The sequence below is a fragment of the Stegodyphus dumicola genome, chromosome 8 (genome assembly GCF_044657685.1).
Source record: "Stegodyphus dumicola isolate Sdum_Otavi_A_Nest chromosome 8, ASM4465768v1".
Taxonomy (NCBI): Eukaryota; Metazoa; Arthropoda; class Arachnida; order Araneae; family Eresidae; genus Stegodyphus; species Stegodyphus dumicola.
In genome coordinates, this window is record NC_140775.1 from 15,511,984 (window position 1) to 15,529,983 (window position 18,000).

The window sequence follows — 18,000 nt, forward strand, 5'->3', positions numbered from 1 at the left end:
CCGTAAAGTTCTTGCAGAAAAATGCACTAACGTGAGCCATTGAGAAGTGCATGGGCTGTAAGGTACTCGTTAACAATACCCGCTGACACATTCACAGAGAAGCGGATTTGGAATGTATGTGGATGTGTGGCGTGTGGATTATCAGTTGCCCACATAGTATGACTGCTGTGCATAATGAAGACGCCTTCCTCTGTGAAAGTTGCCTCGTCCGTGAATAGCACATCCGATGAGAAATCTGCCTGCTTCGCACGTTGCTGCAAGAACCAACGACCGAAACCAACGCGCAGAGGGTAATCTGTTGCTTGGACTCACTGGGTGCAAACGATTTTCGTACAATACTCTCTAAACGGTGGGCTGACTCACATATGCAGACGACGTGGAATAGCTCTTGTACTTGTGTGGGATATTTCATCCACAACGCTCAAGATGAATTCTTTCATGCAAGGTTGTCGTATAGTTCTTGTTTCACTAGTATTGTCAGAGTTGGGGCCAAATGACCCGTTTTGACACAGGCACCGATGTAACTTCCCCAACATCGTATGCCTGTTTGGAAACCGTTCCTGGTACAACCGTAGTGCTGCTCTGCCGTTCCCATTAGCAGCGCCATACATTAAATGCATGTCAGGCTTTTCAAACTATGCATAAACTCACCCATCACGCTCGAAAGCACAGTTGCGAATGGCTTTCTTCCGCTGATGCATCGGATCGCGGTTTGCCCGGCTCTTTATCGCCCTCTACCCACTATTGCCAGGCATCCACAGCTGTGGTTTGTATTACTGTTGGTGGTAACAATTTATATTGTGTATTTTAATAGTCTGTATAAGAAAGTTATGTGGTTTTCTAATGAGAATATTTTTAATATAGTAGCAATACGGTATGTGACATCACTTTTCTTTCATTATCTTGAGATGTTTTTAGCTGTTTGTGTAAGATCACACTGAATTCACTGAAATCCCGTCTCATCACCACGCAAAATAGTGGGACTACCCTCAATGATAAATTAAATCATTGATTTAAAAACTGCATCATTTTAGCAGCTTTACAATAGCTTAAAAATTCACTCAATTTTGAAAAAGGCTGCCAAAATTCGGTAAACTTTATAATATATATCACAAAAAAAACCCCTTCTTTTGAAAGTTTATTTTCTGATCTATCCAGTACTAGGTAGCCTGAAACTGTGTGAGTGATTAGTTTTCAAGTGATTTCAAGTGATTAGTTTGATTTTTAAACAAGGCTATGGTGATAAAAATTCAACACTAATTTAAGAAAAAATATGTTCTCATATTTGAAAAAAAAAAAAAAATGTATCTGTGAACTACCCCAGTATTGGCGCAAACACCTTGTAGAGACATTAGGTTTTTTTTTTTTTAAGATACAGAAAGCATGAAAAATTAGCAATGCCCTTGCCAGGACTCGAACACTAGACCTCTCGAATACACCAAGAGGGCATGCGCGAAGGAGGGAGAAAATTCCTTATAACACACATGGGAAATATTTCAAGAAAATCGACTCTATAAAGGAAAGACACCACCAATAGCCGTGTAAAACTGCTGAATACTAGGAGTTCGATCCAGGCGAACGCTCTGTTTGCATTATTAGTTTTCTTTTTTTTGGGGGGGGGGAAGGGGAGCGCTGTCTCTTGCACGATTAGTTTTCTTGGTACGTGAATACGAGCAATCCTTAAAAATCATCCACAAAGGCATCCTTCTCCTGAGGCAGATAGCCCAAGCTCTGCCATAATCGAATAATCTAATCTAACTATAAAGGAAGGCATAAAACCTAATTTCAAAAATTTGACCGAAACAGATGAAACAACTTCAGTTATTCCTGCCTCGATTTTGTTTTTAATGTGAAGCATTCGGCAACACTTGCTTTTAAGCGTATTAGTTTAAAATGTTAAATCGCGATCCACGTGTTGTTGTTTTAAAAGAGTATCTTCTATTAAGCTAGAATAAATTACCGCGCGACACAACGTTTCCGCGCCCTCATGAATTCGCATCACGTGAAACAAGCGAAGCGCGCCAATCAACTTCAATTCCGAGCGAAATTCGTCACACCCGCCCTATTCATTACAGAAAAGCGCGTATTATAATTAGCCAAAACTTTCGTCACGTCCGTCGTCATGGCGACCCGCGGGACAATCTCCCGTGGCAACAAAGACAAACAATCTCGCCTGAGCCGTCTCGAGCGAAATTTTGATAAATGAGACATTTTCGGATTATGACAATTTTGAAGCTTAACACCGCTCCCGCGCTCGGCATGCAGACAGTTTTTATTTTTATTTTTATTTTATTCCCCCCTTTTTGCACTCGTTGCTCCTGACCCAATTATGTAAATAGTGTTGGAGATCATTGCTCTACTCTGTTTCAATTATTTATTTTTATTTCGCGCCAGAGACATCCTTCGTTGAATCTTTCCAAAACTTTTGGACCCTTATGTTACGTTACGCTATTAGGAATTTCTCATCCACTCATCTGGGAAAGGATGAAGAGAAATAAGATATTCGAAGCAGGAAACAGGAACAATAAGCTATGGTGCCTGTCATCCTGATATGAACTATGGGTCTTCCATCTGTCAGCTGAACATGCTATTATTCACACTATCAAAACACGATTGTGGGGATTGCGATAATTCCTTGCAAATATCGCCAACGCATGGCTCCACACCCGTTGAAAACATAGGTCAGCATTAATAAGCTTTAAAAGTCACGAGTGACCAACGGTCTTGATGGGCACCGATGTTGTTCCATTTAATTTCATTGTTTCAACAATCTATCAAAACTTACTACTTAGCCTTGACATTGGTAAGCATCAGTAACTGCCAAATTGTAAAGCATCGGTGACCAGTTCCTTGACGGGTCTCTGGTGATCCACAAGTTACCACATTGTTAGCTTATACGTTGACCACTGACTTTGTGCTACCGAGATGATTCCCGACCTAGGATAAAGCCACCTAAAATTGGTTACCATTCCAGCGCATATCATTACCACAGTCTTGAGAGATGTCTGTAGCACACGTAAAGGCCTGTCCCAATGTTACAATAAGAGACAGTGTGATTCCTAATATTATATGGATAATTAACTACCAAATTGTAAGTAATGAGTATGGCAACACTTTTATAGCGAGAAAGGATAATAAAATATAGTTTGAATCGAAATTGGTTGTCAGGACTTCAACGGAAGGAAAGTTTAAAGGAACTTCTGAAAGATGGTTTCTTCATGTTTCAGAAGTCTAGCAAACCTTAATTGTTTAAGTCTGGGTTTTAGAACAGGATTAATTTGCAATGTACACTCCTGTTTGTCAAAATTAAAACACTATTAAAGAATCATGCAAATAAACTAAAATTCAAAGAAATGCCTGGCAGAGTCTGATATGCTAACGATTAGAATTTCAGAATGATAGAGTGTGGTTGGGCTGAGCAACTCTCTCTGATCTGCCGTGATAGCCGTATAAATACAGGCCGAGTAGAGGGTTGTAACGGAATATTAAAAGAAGTTACCTGCCAACGGCAACCATTTCAAGACAAGTCACCGTACTCATCGACGAGACAGGACCCATCACAAGCAAGTAAGCCATATGAACAGAGGTAAATGATGGGAAGAAGAATTTTTCTGTTATGAAATTGCAGCTCGTATGGGACATAATGCTTCGTCAATGAGTTAATGATATATGAATGGAAGCAGTGAGCTCATAATTACCGGATATGACGTAAAACGCGATGGACCACACACATTACATCAGCACGAGCTGACAGATACCTCATCAGAATGACAGTGACGGAGTATTCAGCTTCATCTTGACAGCTGATGTAACATACGAGCTCTGCTAAAGGTGTGCTGTTGTCAGCTGCTGTTCTGTGGATTGCGTGTGTGTATTCTTTTCCGCAGGAATACCCTGGCGCAGAACCATGGACGCTTGATGTAAGAATGGGCTCATCAGCCCAGTCATAGGCGTTTTGAATGGCAATAGAATAATCTTTTCCGATAATTGCCGCTTCAGTTCGGAGTAGAATGGCGGTCGATTATGCGCTGAATATTATAGGGATGGATTATACAGCGTCATACTGGACGGGCGCCAAGCATGATGTTCTCGGCACCCCTGGATATGACGCGAGATCTCGTCTGATAAGAGCTGAAGGTAAACTCACGAGCATTCACGTCTACCTACTGTCTGTGTATGCATATACCCCTTTTATAACCGTTCTGCTCAGATTTTTACAGCATTTGTATTCATACATATGCATTTATGTGTATGTGTGTACTCATTTATATAATTATTCGTCACATATCTTACTTTTTCATACGTGTTATATATTCATATATGCATGTTATGTATTTCATGGGTATGTATAGTACATACGCGTTATATATATATGAAAATATGCATACGTGTGTGACTCTTATTCCACTGCCACACTTGTTATCTCATGGCACTATTATATTACGTGAGGCCCCTTCATTTTATAAATTTTGCATTCTGCATAAACTTTAACTGCACTCATATACATGTATGTGTGTTCTATGTACTAATTATAACGTTGTTGAGAGCTGTAAACACCTCTTTTAGCTCAGGATTCTGCTATCTAAGCAATAGACTGTGGTATGATACACTAATTCTCTCCGCTGTATGATACTGAAATTCTGTGTGGCATTATGACTGGCGTAGAAGTCCTCACCGTCGGCGTAAGGTGACCTATGATGTGCCAGTCACCAGTGTTGGAGTAATGCAGTGTTTTGGTCAATGTCAATATTTACCAAAGGACTGGGTTAGATTATTCAAACTACGACAGAGCACGGAGAACTAGGTGCATAAACGGATGGATGCCTGTGCGGAGCATTTTTTAAGACTAGTCAAAACAAATACGTGATAAATACATACAGCTACGTGATAAATACATGGTAATGTAATGTAACGTAATGCAATGCTCCAAAAATTTTTCAGAAGATTCCGTTAAGGATTTTCTAACGTTAACATTCTGTTTATACGTTACATATACGTACAGAATGTTATTTAATAAAAGAAGCGAGATTTAATTTTGCAAAGACACGCGAGTCCAAATGCGCCTTGGAAAAAGAATCACTGCTTGTTGTTTTGCATTCATTTCAAACTCACTCTCATCTAAAGTAAGGGGACGAATTCCCAAAAAGCTGGATTTTAAAAAAGAGAGGAGGGAAAAAACTGAACAGAAGGATAAAAGCAAAATAAAATGTAAAAAGCAAGCGCATAAGAAGAAGCTGCCGAAGAAGTCGAAGTGACTTTACTGCTGCTCTGGAAAGCAAAAGCGGAAATTGAAAAGCTAGCCGTCGCGCAGAAGCCGAGAAGTTTCTCCACTCCGCTTTTGCTAATGAGATGCATTCGAATTGCTGATAAGGTGCAATAGTTTGATGCAAATTTTCCTCTTTTGCTTTCATTGCTTGCATGCTAGTTTTTTTATTTTTATTTTATTTATTTTATTTTTTCCTTCTCTCTCTTACTTCTACATTTCAGTCTTAAACGTTTCGCCGCAAGCACTTTCTGATCGATTTCGAATTCAGAACTGCACGTGAACGATATGTGGGACCTGGTTGGGAATTCATAGCATAAGCTCTTATTTCTGTACGGAAGATGGTGAAAGTGCTCAAATTCTCTAGTTTGTTAACTAAATAAGCCCTGTAGATTAGTAGATTCCCAGAAGAACTATCAAACAAAACCAAAAAGCCTATTTCGAGACCTCGCAACTAATATACTTTGAAGTATAATAATAAACTTTTGAATCATTTTCCTTTCATCATGGGGGATAAAGGCACATTTGAGACTAATCTTTCTTTTCTAAACTCATATTGTGTAACAGGAGGAGCTCGATAAAAATGAAGCTAAGTTTAGGGACTCAATGGAACTGTGGGACAAAGTTTGCCAGCCTCATCCGGTACCAAAGAAGCGGGTCTTCTCAACTTCCTAAGAGTAGGAAAAGGAATGGTCAGACTTTTATCGTCCGCGTGGAAGTACCTTAACTAAAAATTCGGTTCGTAAATACTTTCGCGCAGAGTTGAGGTTGCCGATATAGAAAGCTCAACAAGTACAAGAAACTACCCAGAGAGAAAGGCTAAACTGATGAGTGAAAACTGGTGTGTTATTATACTACAACTGTGATTAGGGTAGGTCGTCGTTTGAGCATAGTAAAGCACACGTAGGCCAATGAAGGGAACAGATGCTTCTGTAGAAGACTTTCTGAAAGAAACTAACTCGTATTGTGTTACAGATTGGGAAAACCAAGAACTCCCTCCCATAGCTAACCCGCTCACCGAGATTCTCTTTGACGCCCACTCTTAGGTTTGTGATGACACTAAGATTGCCATTCACTGTCTGTTGTACATTACATTTCTAATCCTGTATTATATTATGCAAGGAATATAAGCTTTCGAATATAAGAAGGTGAAATATTTAAAAAAAAAAATGGAATAAATCTGGTTGGAAGTAATCAAACGTTAGGCAGTTTTGAAGTGAAAAAAATGGTTTAAAGTGAAAAAAATAGAAGTAAAACCAAGAACTGATACATTTAATCAGGTAATATCTCGACTAGACCTTATCCCAAAACATGCGTGACGGTTTTATTCCCAGTTCAGCTCGAGGCGGAAATATCCATTGACCATAATTTCTAGTTTAGCTCTCACTTTTCTTTCCCCTCGTATCAGCATAAGGAATGGCGAGTTTATATTACACGGAAAATATCACGTGATTTGTATTAGCTTATGTTTACATTTAACCTTTCTGAAGGACCAATTTCTAGTAATAGGGCTCTTCCCTTCGTTCTTCTTTCGGTAGCTTGCATTGGTTAGGTAGAAATTCTTTTAAAAATGAACCATTGAAAAATGAGGGAGGTATGGAAACCCAGGAGGGCCAGAATGCCCTGGTTTATGATCGCGAGTCTTTTAAATTGAAGCATATCTATAAAAGAGGAAATAAGCAATGGGTTTGCCGATGTGATAACTGAAATGGGCATATTCAAGTGCAGATGAGATTCCAGTGTGCAGATAAGAAAATAAATGACCAAGAAAGTTGTGCATGTACTAGCAAATATTGAGATACAGAAATAAACTGAATTACTTGGTTTTACTCATAAAAGGAGGTTAAAAATGCAGATTGTAGTTTAAATCAAATGAAGGGATATTTCCCGATCGACCCGAACTGGAAAAATGGCCAAATCGTCCTCTTTAAGGCTGAAATGAGAACGAAACTGTTAAGGTTGAAATCAGAAGGGATTATATCGGCACAAAAACCTTTAATTAGGCACGTATTGCTGAAATCATTAAATTTATACGGATTAATGCTGCTGAATACGTTAAATTTACGTGTGCGGTATACGCAATGCAGAAATTTGGTTGTTTGTTTCAATTACACTTACAGGTTCGACACTGATAATGCAGAAACCTGATTAATCAGGATGCTGATGAATTTGTTAAACTTGAAGGGTTGGACACGGATAATGCATAACCTTACTTAATGGGAATGCTATTGTAACCGTTATCAGGGATAATGGAGAACCTTGAATTATCGGAATGTAGTTGTTGGTATCCATTAAACTTACGGATTGGACATAGACAATGAAGAACATTTATTGTTTTTATCAGTTACACTTGCGGGCTCGACACAAATAATACAGAAACTTGGTTAGTGGAGTTGGTGATGAATCTGTTAAACTTAATGGGTAGTCACGGATAATGCAGAGCCTTAGCTATTGGGGATGCTGTTGTAACCGTTATAGGATTTATCAGAATGTAGTTCTTTATATTTGTTTAACTTACAGGTTCGACATAGATAATGTGGGAACATTTGTTGCTTCTATCAGTTATACAGTTGCAGGTTCGACACTGATAATGCAGAGATTTGATTAATGGGAATGCTGTTGAATCTGTTAAACTTCATGGGTTTGACACAGATAATGCAGAACCTTAGCTAATGAGGATGCTGTTGTAACCGTTAGAGTGATAATGCAGAGTCTTGGTAAATCGTATCCGTTACACTTGCAAGTTTGACGCAGGTAAAACAGAACCTAGATTAATAAGGATGCAGTTGAGTTCGTTACAACTACGAGTTTGACACAGATAAAGTAGAATCTTGGTTAATAAGGAGTATGCTGTTTGTTCCGTTACCCAAGCATATCCGACATGGATAATGCAGAGCTTTATTTAAATAGGATTCCCTTCTATATTTACGGATTTGACACACAGATAATGTAAAAGTTTGCTTAATGAGGATGGTTTGAAACTATTAAACTCATAGATACGACATGGACAGTGCAGAACTGTTGTTAATCCATATTTTGCTGAATGGCTATTGGAACTTGTAAATACTTTGAAGCATTATGTCTGCCCAGCCCCAAGTAGGGGCAGTAAATTTTGATTTTTTTTAGTTATGTAACGTAAGTGCAATTATGTATATGCTAATGTAACTGCATGGTTATATTAATGATATTAGATTAGGAATGAAGAAGTTATTATACTACTCAATAGAAGGGCATAACTGGAAAGGTAAACAGTAACAGTAAACAGTAAAACAGTAAACAAAGTAAAACTGACAGTAAGGGGGAAGACAAATGATAATTTTAACAATTTACAGATAATGCAATTAATTCATTTACATTTCATTTACAGATGATGCAATTCTCACTTCTGAATACTCACGTTAATCTCGAAATTGTAAATCAAAGTAAATTAAAATGAAAATAATTTATTCCAAAATAACTTACGTCAAATGTTGAGACTAAAGACCTCAGAGTGATATTTACAGGATCATTTCAGGCCTGTAAAGAGTGGAAAATTAGTTATCCTATGTTAAAAAATACAAATGAAGCAACATACTAGAGTTTTTCCTCCTTGAAAATCTGAATTCTTTAAAAGAAAGTTCTCAAAATGTTAAAAAAGAAAAAAAAATTGTACCGAGATACTCAATAGTATGCCATCAGGAATATCTTGTATTAATTACAACTCTGTCCATAAAAATTTTAAAATTATATTAATTAGGAGAGCCATTTTAATTAACACTTTATTACCTATATTAAAATCTATTGTGCACTTCTACTGTTTCATCTGCTCCACCAGAAGAGGTAAATGAAGGAGCAAAAATATAAGAGAAAGATTTTGGCAACATCTGCCTGCTGTATTGAAATTCGTCTGTTATCTGTCTTCAACGTAATTGCTACCAGCTGGTGAATTGTCTCTGATTAAAAATTAAGTAGGTAGTTGTAGGATAACGGATTTAAGATTTCAGGCCTTAAATTCAAACACGTAAATACTTTGAAGCATTGTGTCTGCCCAACCACAAGGAGCAGAGGTAAATTTTGATTAATTATTTTAGAGTACTTTTCCGTTTTGCCGGCGCAGACGATAAAGTTGCCAATAATGGTACAACTCATGCCAAACGGAATATCCTCGCTGGTAACCTTTTACGCCTCACTTACAAACCAAGTAGGAGCCATTTCTTATCAGATTGATTGTTTCTTTCAATTCTTTAATACAATTACATAGAATTTTTAATAGATAATTCAATTTTATGCCCTAAGGCCATTCGCGGTAATAAAGACAATTAGGGTGCAATCACATCGCTCACCTGATGGCAAAGTCAAGGGTTAAACTCATCAGTTCTAATAAGAATGCACTAGCGAAGTAACGCACTGCGGTTTTACATAATTTCCGAGTAAGCTATTTATACGAATTGAAATAATTCTTGCATTTAAACATGTATTCCAAATTAAGATTTACCTTGAAATCAATGTAGATAATTACTGAGATAATTGATTTTTGTAGCGTAGTTTTCGTGAGAGAAGATCACTCGTGGTCACGTGATACGAACCGGCGAATCAGGATGTTGAACCATGAATGCATAGTAAATTCTTAAATTAATGTCTCTTTACAAATTTACTGTCTTCATTTATTGGCTTTTTACAAAATTTTAAACGATATTAAAATGTTTATGCCTTCAAAAGAAGAAATTCTTAGAACTAACATTTGTTACTATTTTTTATGTGTATACTGTATGTTGTCGCCAATAAAGTCTGCTTGGCGAGATTTGCGCGCGCAAAACGGAAAAGTACCTATTTTAGTTATGTAACTTCGCTAATGTAACTACAAGGTTATAATAATATTAATGATATTATATTAGGAATGCTGAAATGGAAAGGCATAATTGAAAAGTTAGACAGGCGAACTAAAACTGACTATAAGAAAACAAACGATAATTTTAACAATGAATGACTCTTTTGCTTTAGATGACCGAGAATTATTAATCTGTAGTTTGAGCTGAATTTAGCAGGCTTTTATGTACACATATAAGATACAGCACGTAAAATTAAATGCAAACTTTATAACTTTTCTTCCTAAAAATACTAACGTGCTTATGATAAACTCTCTGAACGGTGCTATTTCAAAATTAATCCCTATTATGTGATTCTTGTATAATAAAGTAAAATCCAGACTTTAATTTGTAAGTTTTAATGTCTCCTGCTTAATTTTATTACTTCGCTTTTCTTTCTAAAAAATAGCAACACGCTTATATGAACGGAAAAAAAAAATAATAACAAGAAAAAATTTTTTAAAAATTTAAAGTCTGAAAGCTTTCAGATTTTACTTTACGCCTAAGGGGGCGTTTTTTTAACGTTTTTTTAACGCCTTTATTTATTAAATATTATGTCTTCGCACTTAAACCATAAAATTTAATTCAAACGCAATATCACAAAATATTTAAAAAAGCATATCTTTAGAATTTCCGATACAGAGTCTCGCGCGCTGGAGATAATTTTTTTTCCCGTACACTGTTACCATTGCTCTATTTGAAATCGTTAAGTTTCTTAATCAAAAACTCATAAATGGTTTACAAAATATGAAATAGAAAATAAAACACATTCGAAATTCGGGCTTCCAGATGCCCATATTATTATTCAAAATCTGCTGGCTCTAGATAACCTTTTTTTTTTTTTTTTTTTATCACAGTGCGAGAATTATAAATACCTTTATGCAGATTCTTCGTTATTTAATTTCTTTAAATAAAATACAGGGCTTTAATATTTGGTGGCAACAATTTAAAAAGTAATTCGCCGTTTATAGCGAATCAACGTCGAATACAGTACCACTTCCAGGTGACTATTAATGGCTGTTATGGGCTTCTTGTAAAGAACCACCTTCGTTTGTCCAATTTCATCAAAAATCAATAGGTTATACAAATGTAGACAGCTTAAAAATAGAAGTTTTTGGAAGAGTCATACAGTATGAAAGAAGAATTATCGTGGACGAAAAAAACCTTCTCATACATATCACATTCTGCAATAATATCATTCTAAAAATGGTAAAAACGTGTTATGGAGACTGTAATTTGTGTTTATTCATTGAAAACCCACTATCGATGGAATTTTTAGACCGAAAACTCTACCTTCTTTACATATATAGATAGGTTGACTAGAGGTAAAAAAGCGATACAAGCGCGAAGACGAGCGCAACCGCTATTCGTATTACGTTTCATATACGTAAGGCATTATATTTGGAGATCCTAAGAAAAATATCTGACGTGGACACAACAGAACTTCTTTTTACAGCCTATTAGATTATACGTAATTTTTGCTGCAATTCATTTAAACCTATTTCCAAAAATTTCATTAAAGGTAATTTCGCATCCAATAAATTCAATTCTTACTTCGCTATAAGCTAAAAATGCATAAAAACTCAAAACATTCTTAATTAAAAATTGTAAAATATAGAAAAACATAAAACACCAGATACAGTTAAAAGCAGTCAAAAAAACAAATTTTCAATTCCGTCAGCGGGCAGAAAGACAAAGTTTACTTTCAGTCTCACTGGGGAAAAATACACTGAAGTTGGTGCACCAGATAAAATTTACTATTCTACTAAGAGTTTCAAACGGAAACAAATAGCGGCCTCGTTAGGCCTAGCAACACTTAAACTTTTAAATCGTTGATAATTCTACTACTATCGTATTGAGATTAACTAAAATCACAAAGACCTTAATCAGAACATAAGAACAACATAATTCAAGCACTTTTGAGGCAAAAATGCACAAATTTATCAGCATATAAGAAAAAAACACCGAGCTCAACGAGCCAGGGAACAGAGTGGAGATGTATTTATATACAATGTGTCCCGTAAATGTTGCGACAAACTTCTTGGGGAGGTAGGGCACAACATAAGGATTAAGAATCGCATAGGAATCCATGCCCAGAAACGTCACTACACGCCGCCAGGGGTGCTGTATAAGGGAGTACTAGTGGAAAGTGAGGATTGCCTTATTCGAGCGGAAGGCACCATACGAAGAGCATGAAACGCTATACGAACGTAGAGCTTGCAGACATTCACTTAGTGTACTGCATAGCTGAGGGTAATGGACGAGCCGCTGCACGCATTTACCGAGAACGTTTCCCTGACAAACATCAGCCACACCACAGTTTGTTTGCGCGTCTGCATCAAAATTTGTGCGACTACGGATCATTAAGAATGGAAGAACAAGTGAGGGCAGACCACGATCGCTTAGCTCGGTCGTTAGGGAAGACAGTGTGTTGGATACGGTGGGAAGTAATCCAAGGACCAGCATACATGCCATTGCCTCTCAATTAAGAATGTCTCGTACCACTGTCCAGCGTGGCTTGAACGTTGAGTTCTTCCACGCCTTTTGTCTCCAGAGGGTTCAGTTACTGCTCCCGGATGACCATCCTGAACGTGTGCGTTCCGCATAGTAGTTTCTGCAAGAAAGTTTCCGTGATGTTAACTTCCCAGCTTATATGTTGTTCACGGATGAGGCCATATTCAATTGGGATGGCGTGTTCAATTACCACAATCAGAATTTGTGGGCTCAAGAAAACCCCTAAGGTGTACGGCACCACGCGGCACAAGAACGCTTCAAATTTAATGTGTGGGTGCCTGCTCATTTTGTTCATGTTCGTAGCCATTTGAACAGATCATTCCCGCATCGATGGATTGGGTGTGGTGGACTGATTCCCTGATTCCTCACCGGATTTATCGAGCCTTGATTTATTTTTGTGGGGAGCTATCAAATGTGTCGCGTATCACGATCCTGTTATGCCTGAAATGGGTTTCGTGGCAAGACTCACCACCGCAGCTGCTACAAGCAAAGAAACTTACGGTGCGTTTGAACAAGTCCGGCAATGGTCCGTCGGTGTCAGGCATATCTGGCACCTGATGGTGCAAACTTCGAGCATCTGTTGTAACATTCAAGCTGTCGTACACTATTTGTATTCATGTCGAATAAATGTTTCAAATTAATCATTCTCTTGTTTTCTTTCCCATCTTCTACCTCTGCTACCACTTAACCTAATATTGCCGGGCATGGGTTCCTGTGTAATTCTTAATCCTTATGATGTGGGCTATCTCCCCCAGAAGTTTGTCGCAACATTTATGGGACACACTGTATATACATTTGGTGTAGTCGATTGCTACGAAAAAGAAGGTGCACAACTACATGTCATAGCAGACCGATATACAAAATTTCAACATTCAATGGGTACTGGTTTTTGGATTACGCAAGACTACGTACGTATAGATGTCACGAAAAAATCTCTCCTAAACCCATTTTACAATCCGTTTTGGAAAAAAAGAATCCTTTATTCTATCTTTACGTGCAGTTACCATGCAAATACATTGTTCAAATGAATTCGACAGCGGTCAAAATAGATACTTTCGTTGAAATATGATACCCGAAATTTTTCTTAATAACAATATCCGTTACTTCGTACAAGAACGTGAAAAGAAAGGGGTTGTAGATTAAATATTAACTATATTTTAGACAAGGCTTTAGAATAAGGAGAGTCCTTGAGGTAAATAGCGCTGTTAAATGACAACAGTTTACATTTAGCCAGGACAAGAAATTTAAAAATTATAACACTTTCTTTAAGGGATTAAAAAAAAAAAAAAAAAAAAAAAAAGGGGGGGACGAGCACAATGTTTCTCGGTTCTTTTTTAACGGAACAGAACTGCAGCTGCTTAATCGTTTGCCGTCTTCCAAGGTCACGACTAGAATGCCAGTATAAAAAAAAAAAAAAAAAAACATATCCATTCAAAATTTTATTTGAATGAAATTCAAGCGAAAATAAAAATTGGTTGAAAAGAAGAAACTGTCAGAAAGGCAATCCAATGGGGGGGGGGAAATCAAAAGTTATTTTTAAAACACCTATTTTTAAATCTTCGTGCAGTGAATGCACCCACACTCATCTTATTATAAATCAACGTATATTAATAACTTCTTAACTTTTGCAACTGATTTCTTCAGTAAGCTTTCGTAACTTCTCTGAAAAAGTTATATGTTCTGTGCCAAGTATGTAAAGCATAGCGTTAGAAACATTAGTTATTATTTTTAACTGTGCTATGCCGATAAAAATTATAAAATGAACACATTACAACTTAAGTGCATTTAAAAACTGCATCGGTTATAAAGATTTCTGTCTTACCTGGCTCGATGAGCTTAGTATTTTATTCTTAAATTGTGTGTTTTTTTTTTTTTTTTTCTTTTCTTAAATTCTGCTTGGTAAATTGTGAATTTTTTTCTTTAAAGTGATTCAGTTGTATGGGCTTAATGTTCTGTTTAAGGTTTTTATGCTTTCAGTCAATCTGCATGCAATAGTTACAGAATTATCAACAATTTAAAATTTTAAATGGCGAGTTAAGCCTAACGAACCGCTGTTTTGTTTACATTTGAAATTCAGTAAAATAGTGAATTAAGTGAGTTTCTGCATCATCAATGTTTTTTTACGGAGAACTTTTAGTTTCGTGCACCGAAAAATTTGTCCTCATGCACGCTGGCCGAATTGATTATTTTTGCGTAGGAACTGTAATTTTAATTGTTAACTGTTTTTAAATACATTTGATATTTCAGGTTTTTCTGTGTATTACTATTTTTAATGAAGATGTTATAAGTTTTTATGTATTTCTGTCTTGCCGCGAAGTTTGAACGTTGAAACGCTCATGAAATTCGAGGAAATAAGTTTTAATGAAATGCAAATGTGTAGATTTTAATAGGCTGTACAAGGAAGTCATATGGTGTGCACATCATATATTTTTAATTACAAATATAACATTTAAATGTACTTGTAATTTTAGGCAACTTGCTACATAAAAGTGATTTTCTCAATACAGATATGGCAACACATACATTCCGCTATTTATCAAGCGGTTGATGAAGGTGAAAAAAAAAACATATTTCAAACATTTTGTCAACACAGTTTAACACGTTACGAAACGTTCCCCGCCTTGTTGAAGTGCCAGGCGTTATTTCTGGCCCATTTGGCAAGCCTCAACGAAATGAATAACAAGAAAATAATCGGAAATGAACAATTCAAACGGGGGAGGGATATTCAACTGTAACCGTGTTCCTGGAGCCTCTCTATATTGCCAAAGGTGCTGAATAACAAGCCGTAAAATTAGAAATGAATTGTATGAGCTTATTTTTCACACGCTGAATTAAAGAGCACAAGTTTTGGTAAATTGAATGGAGTAAATTAACAGTTCTTCATGAAACCTGAGTATTTTTTGTTAATTGTGACGCTGAGCGCTGATAATTTTGGCCTTGATAATGCCGTCTATTTAACGATTATTCTATTTTGAGTTTAAAGAAAATTTTGTTCGATTGTCTTCGACCAGCTGTGAATAATGCAGGGGTCTCTAGCAAGGGGCATTCCAAAACTTCTTTTCTCTTTTGGAGTACTAAATAAGCGATTGCAAAAACGCACGAAAGAATTACTGCATTCCAACGTGCGTTTTTTTGCGCGTTTAAGTGGTAGCAATTCCAGCTAGCAAATGGAAGAAATGTATTTGAATAAGGTCGACACTACGGTTGATTTTGTGATGTTTCTTGCTCTAAAATTCTAAGATCGCACAGTACCTTCCGAACTAAAATGGGATGAATTTTATTTCGTCATTACATAGGTTTAGTTGATCGGGATTGGATTTCCCAATTGTTTTTAAACTGGAGGAGAATATAAGGAATTATACATTCCCCATGGTTGCTTTCGTAATGTAAGTAAGAGCACGTCCAATTGGCATTTGTTAAGATCAGTGATTTAAATTTTTCCCAGAGCATACTCGGGTTTTAACGATCTTTGTTCCTAAAATTTTAGACTGTCTACAAATCTTTACTTTTCTAAGAAATCAAGGCAACTAATATAATTTTAAATACATAAAATTTGAAATATACCCAAATGATGTTTCACGAACAATTACAGTATTATTTTAATTTATAAATAAGTTTCTAACGCCATGTATTTCATGTCTGGCTGTACAACCGTTTGGTGCTGTTACGAAATGCCCAGCTGCGGTAAGATAGCTTCCTTGCAAAGCGAGATCAGGGTTACCAGAAAGTGGAAAGGAAAGACAGGGTTCCAAATGTAGCGTGAAATCGCCCATTTGGCAACATTGACGACAAAATTGGTGATATGCCATAGACAGAGCAAGAATATTCTAGAATGAATTGTTACTGGTTTTTCCGAGAATGTTCTCGAATGCAAGTAAAAAGCTATATACCATGCTTGTACGAGGAGCAGTATCTGGAGTATCTTAAGAGTATTTTGAGTTCAGTAGTAGTGTAGTGAGTTCAGAGGTTAGCTGGAGAGCGATCGACCGAGTCGGGAGCTGTACTTTAGTGCTTTGTCGTGCTGTCTTCGCCGCTGTATTCTGAAGGCTGTGCCGTTGATTGTTTCCGCGTGTTTATCATAGTTTCTCGATGAGTGTAAACGTGTCTTTGGAGCTCTTCTGGCGAATAAATTGTGTTTTGATTCTTCATCAAGAGTTGTCACCAATCACTCCAAATCCACTAACTGGAAAAGCAACAGTATATGTACTTTTTAACAAAAAACACTGTCATTCACCGTTTTTAGTTTGTAATAAAATCATGTCCATGATAAATGAGCATTGTCCTCAAACGATGATACGTAAGATCTTTTCTGAATCCTTTGTAATATACAATTATATTGTACAGTAAAGCAGAAGTTAGTCATTTAAAAATCCACTTTATTATGATAGACAGCGGGCATCATAAATGCATTTTATCGATTTTAAATAAACTGTTTTATTTATAACACTCGAGTGGCTGAGGAGCCGCTGCTGGGCTCAGCTACTGGTGGTTGAGCCCAACAGGTCAAGCCTCTAAACACTGGAAGCTCGATTTGCGTTCCACTCCAGGAGAACGGGCTGGCTGCATAATAGGTGTTTTCGTGTTTTTCCTCATACGTAACGTGGATACAAGCTAGTTTTCCTCAGAAAGTTTTCCGTTCTTTTAGGTAGAGAGCCCTTGCGTGCCTTATCATAATTAATTAAACCAAGCCGATCATGGCAAATGAGAGAAGCGTTATTTTATACCGCAAGTGTCATAGATCACTTTGTCATAGATCACTTTAAGATCACTTTGTGATCAGGTGGATGGGGGTATCTTCAGAAATCTCACCGCAAGTGTCATAAATAAAATAAGTTTCTATCATTATTAAAGGAAATTTTGAATTTTTAAAGCTACTTCATATGTATGATATCGTCTGCATTCAGAATAAAATCCAACAATTATGATAAAATGTTTAAAAAAATGTAGATTGCAAGAGGCACGCCGGAACAACTCAATTTCGAGAGTATGCACTTAGTCTTGGGAAAAAAAAAATTATTTCGAAGTTTATCAACAGTAATAGAATGCATAATATGAATTTTCAATGGTATTAGAAGCCATAGTGGCTTCAAAAATTGAGAATTATAACGTAAAGGAGAGATATAATGGAATTCAGAAGGCCTCAAATTGTTGGTGCTTTTCTGGTTTCACGTGTCTGTGAACATGGACATTCGGGCTGTTTATTTGACGTATCGAGAGTTACAGCATTCTGGCTCATGTTTGTGTACCTTGAAAAGAGAAGAGGATTGTCCAGTCCGAGTACCAGCTGAAGTAATGGGAAATCATTTAAAATGGACGGCGAAGTTGTAAGTAGAATTATAACCAAAACACCTAAAATAATATCTATTCAAACTGTTGTTG

General features: G+C 36.7%; 1 protein-coding gene across 2 annotated transcripts in view; it reads right to left on the reverse strand.

Annotated features, from left to right (window-relative positions):
• The window catches only part of LOC118182352 (teneurin-m-like), an 828,075-nt gene that overhangs the window by 367,738 nt on the left and 442,337 nt on the right, over positions 1–18,000 (reverse strand). For both annotated transcript variants that reach the window (XM_085821598.1, XM_085821597.1), the window contains exon 5: positions 8,726–8,779. The gene's annotated coding sequence lies outside the window, so the exon portion shown is untranslated. The remainder of the gene's footprint in view (positions 1–8,725; positions 8,780–18,000) is intronic.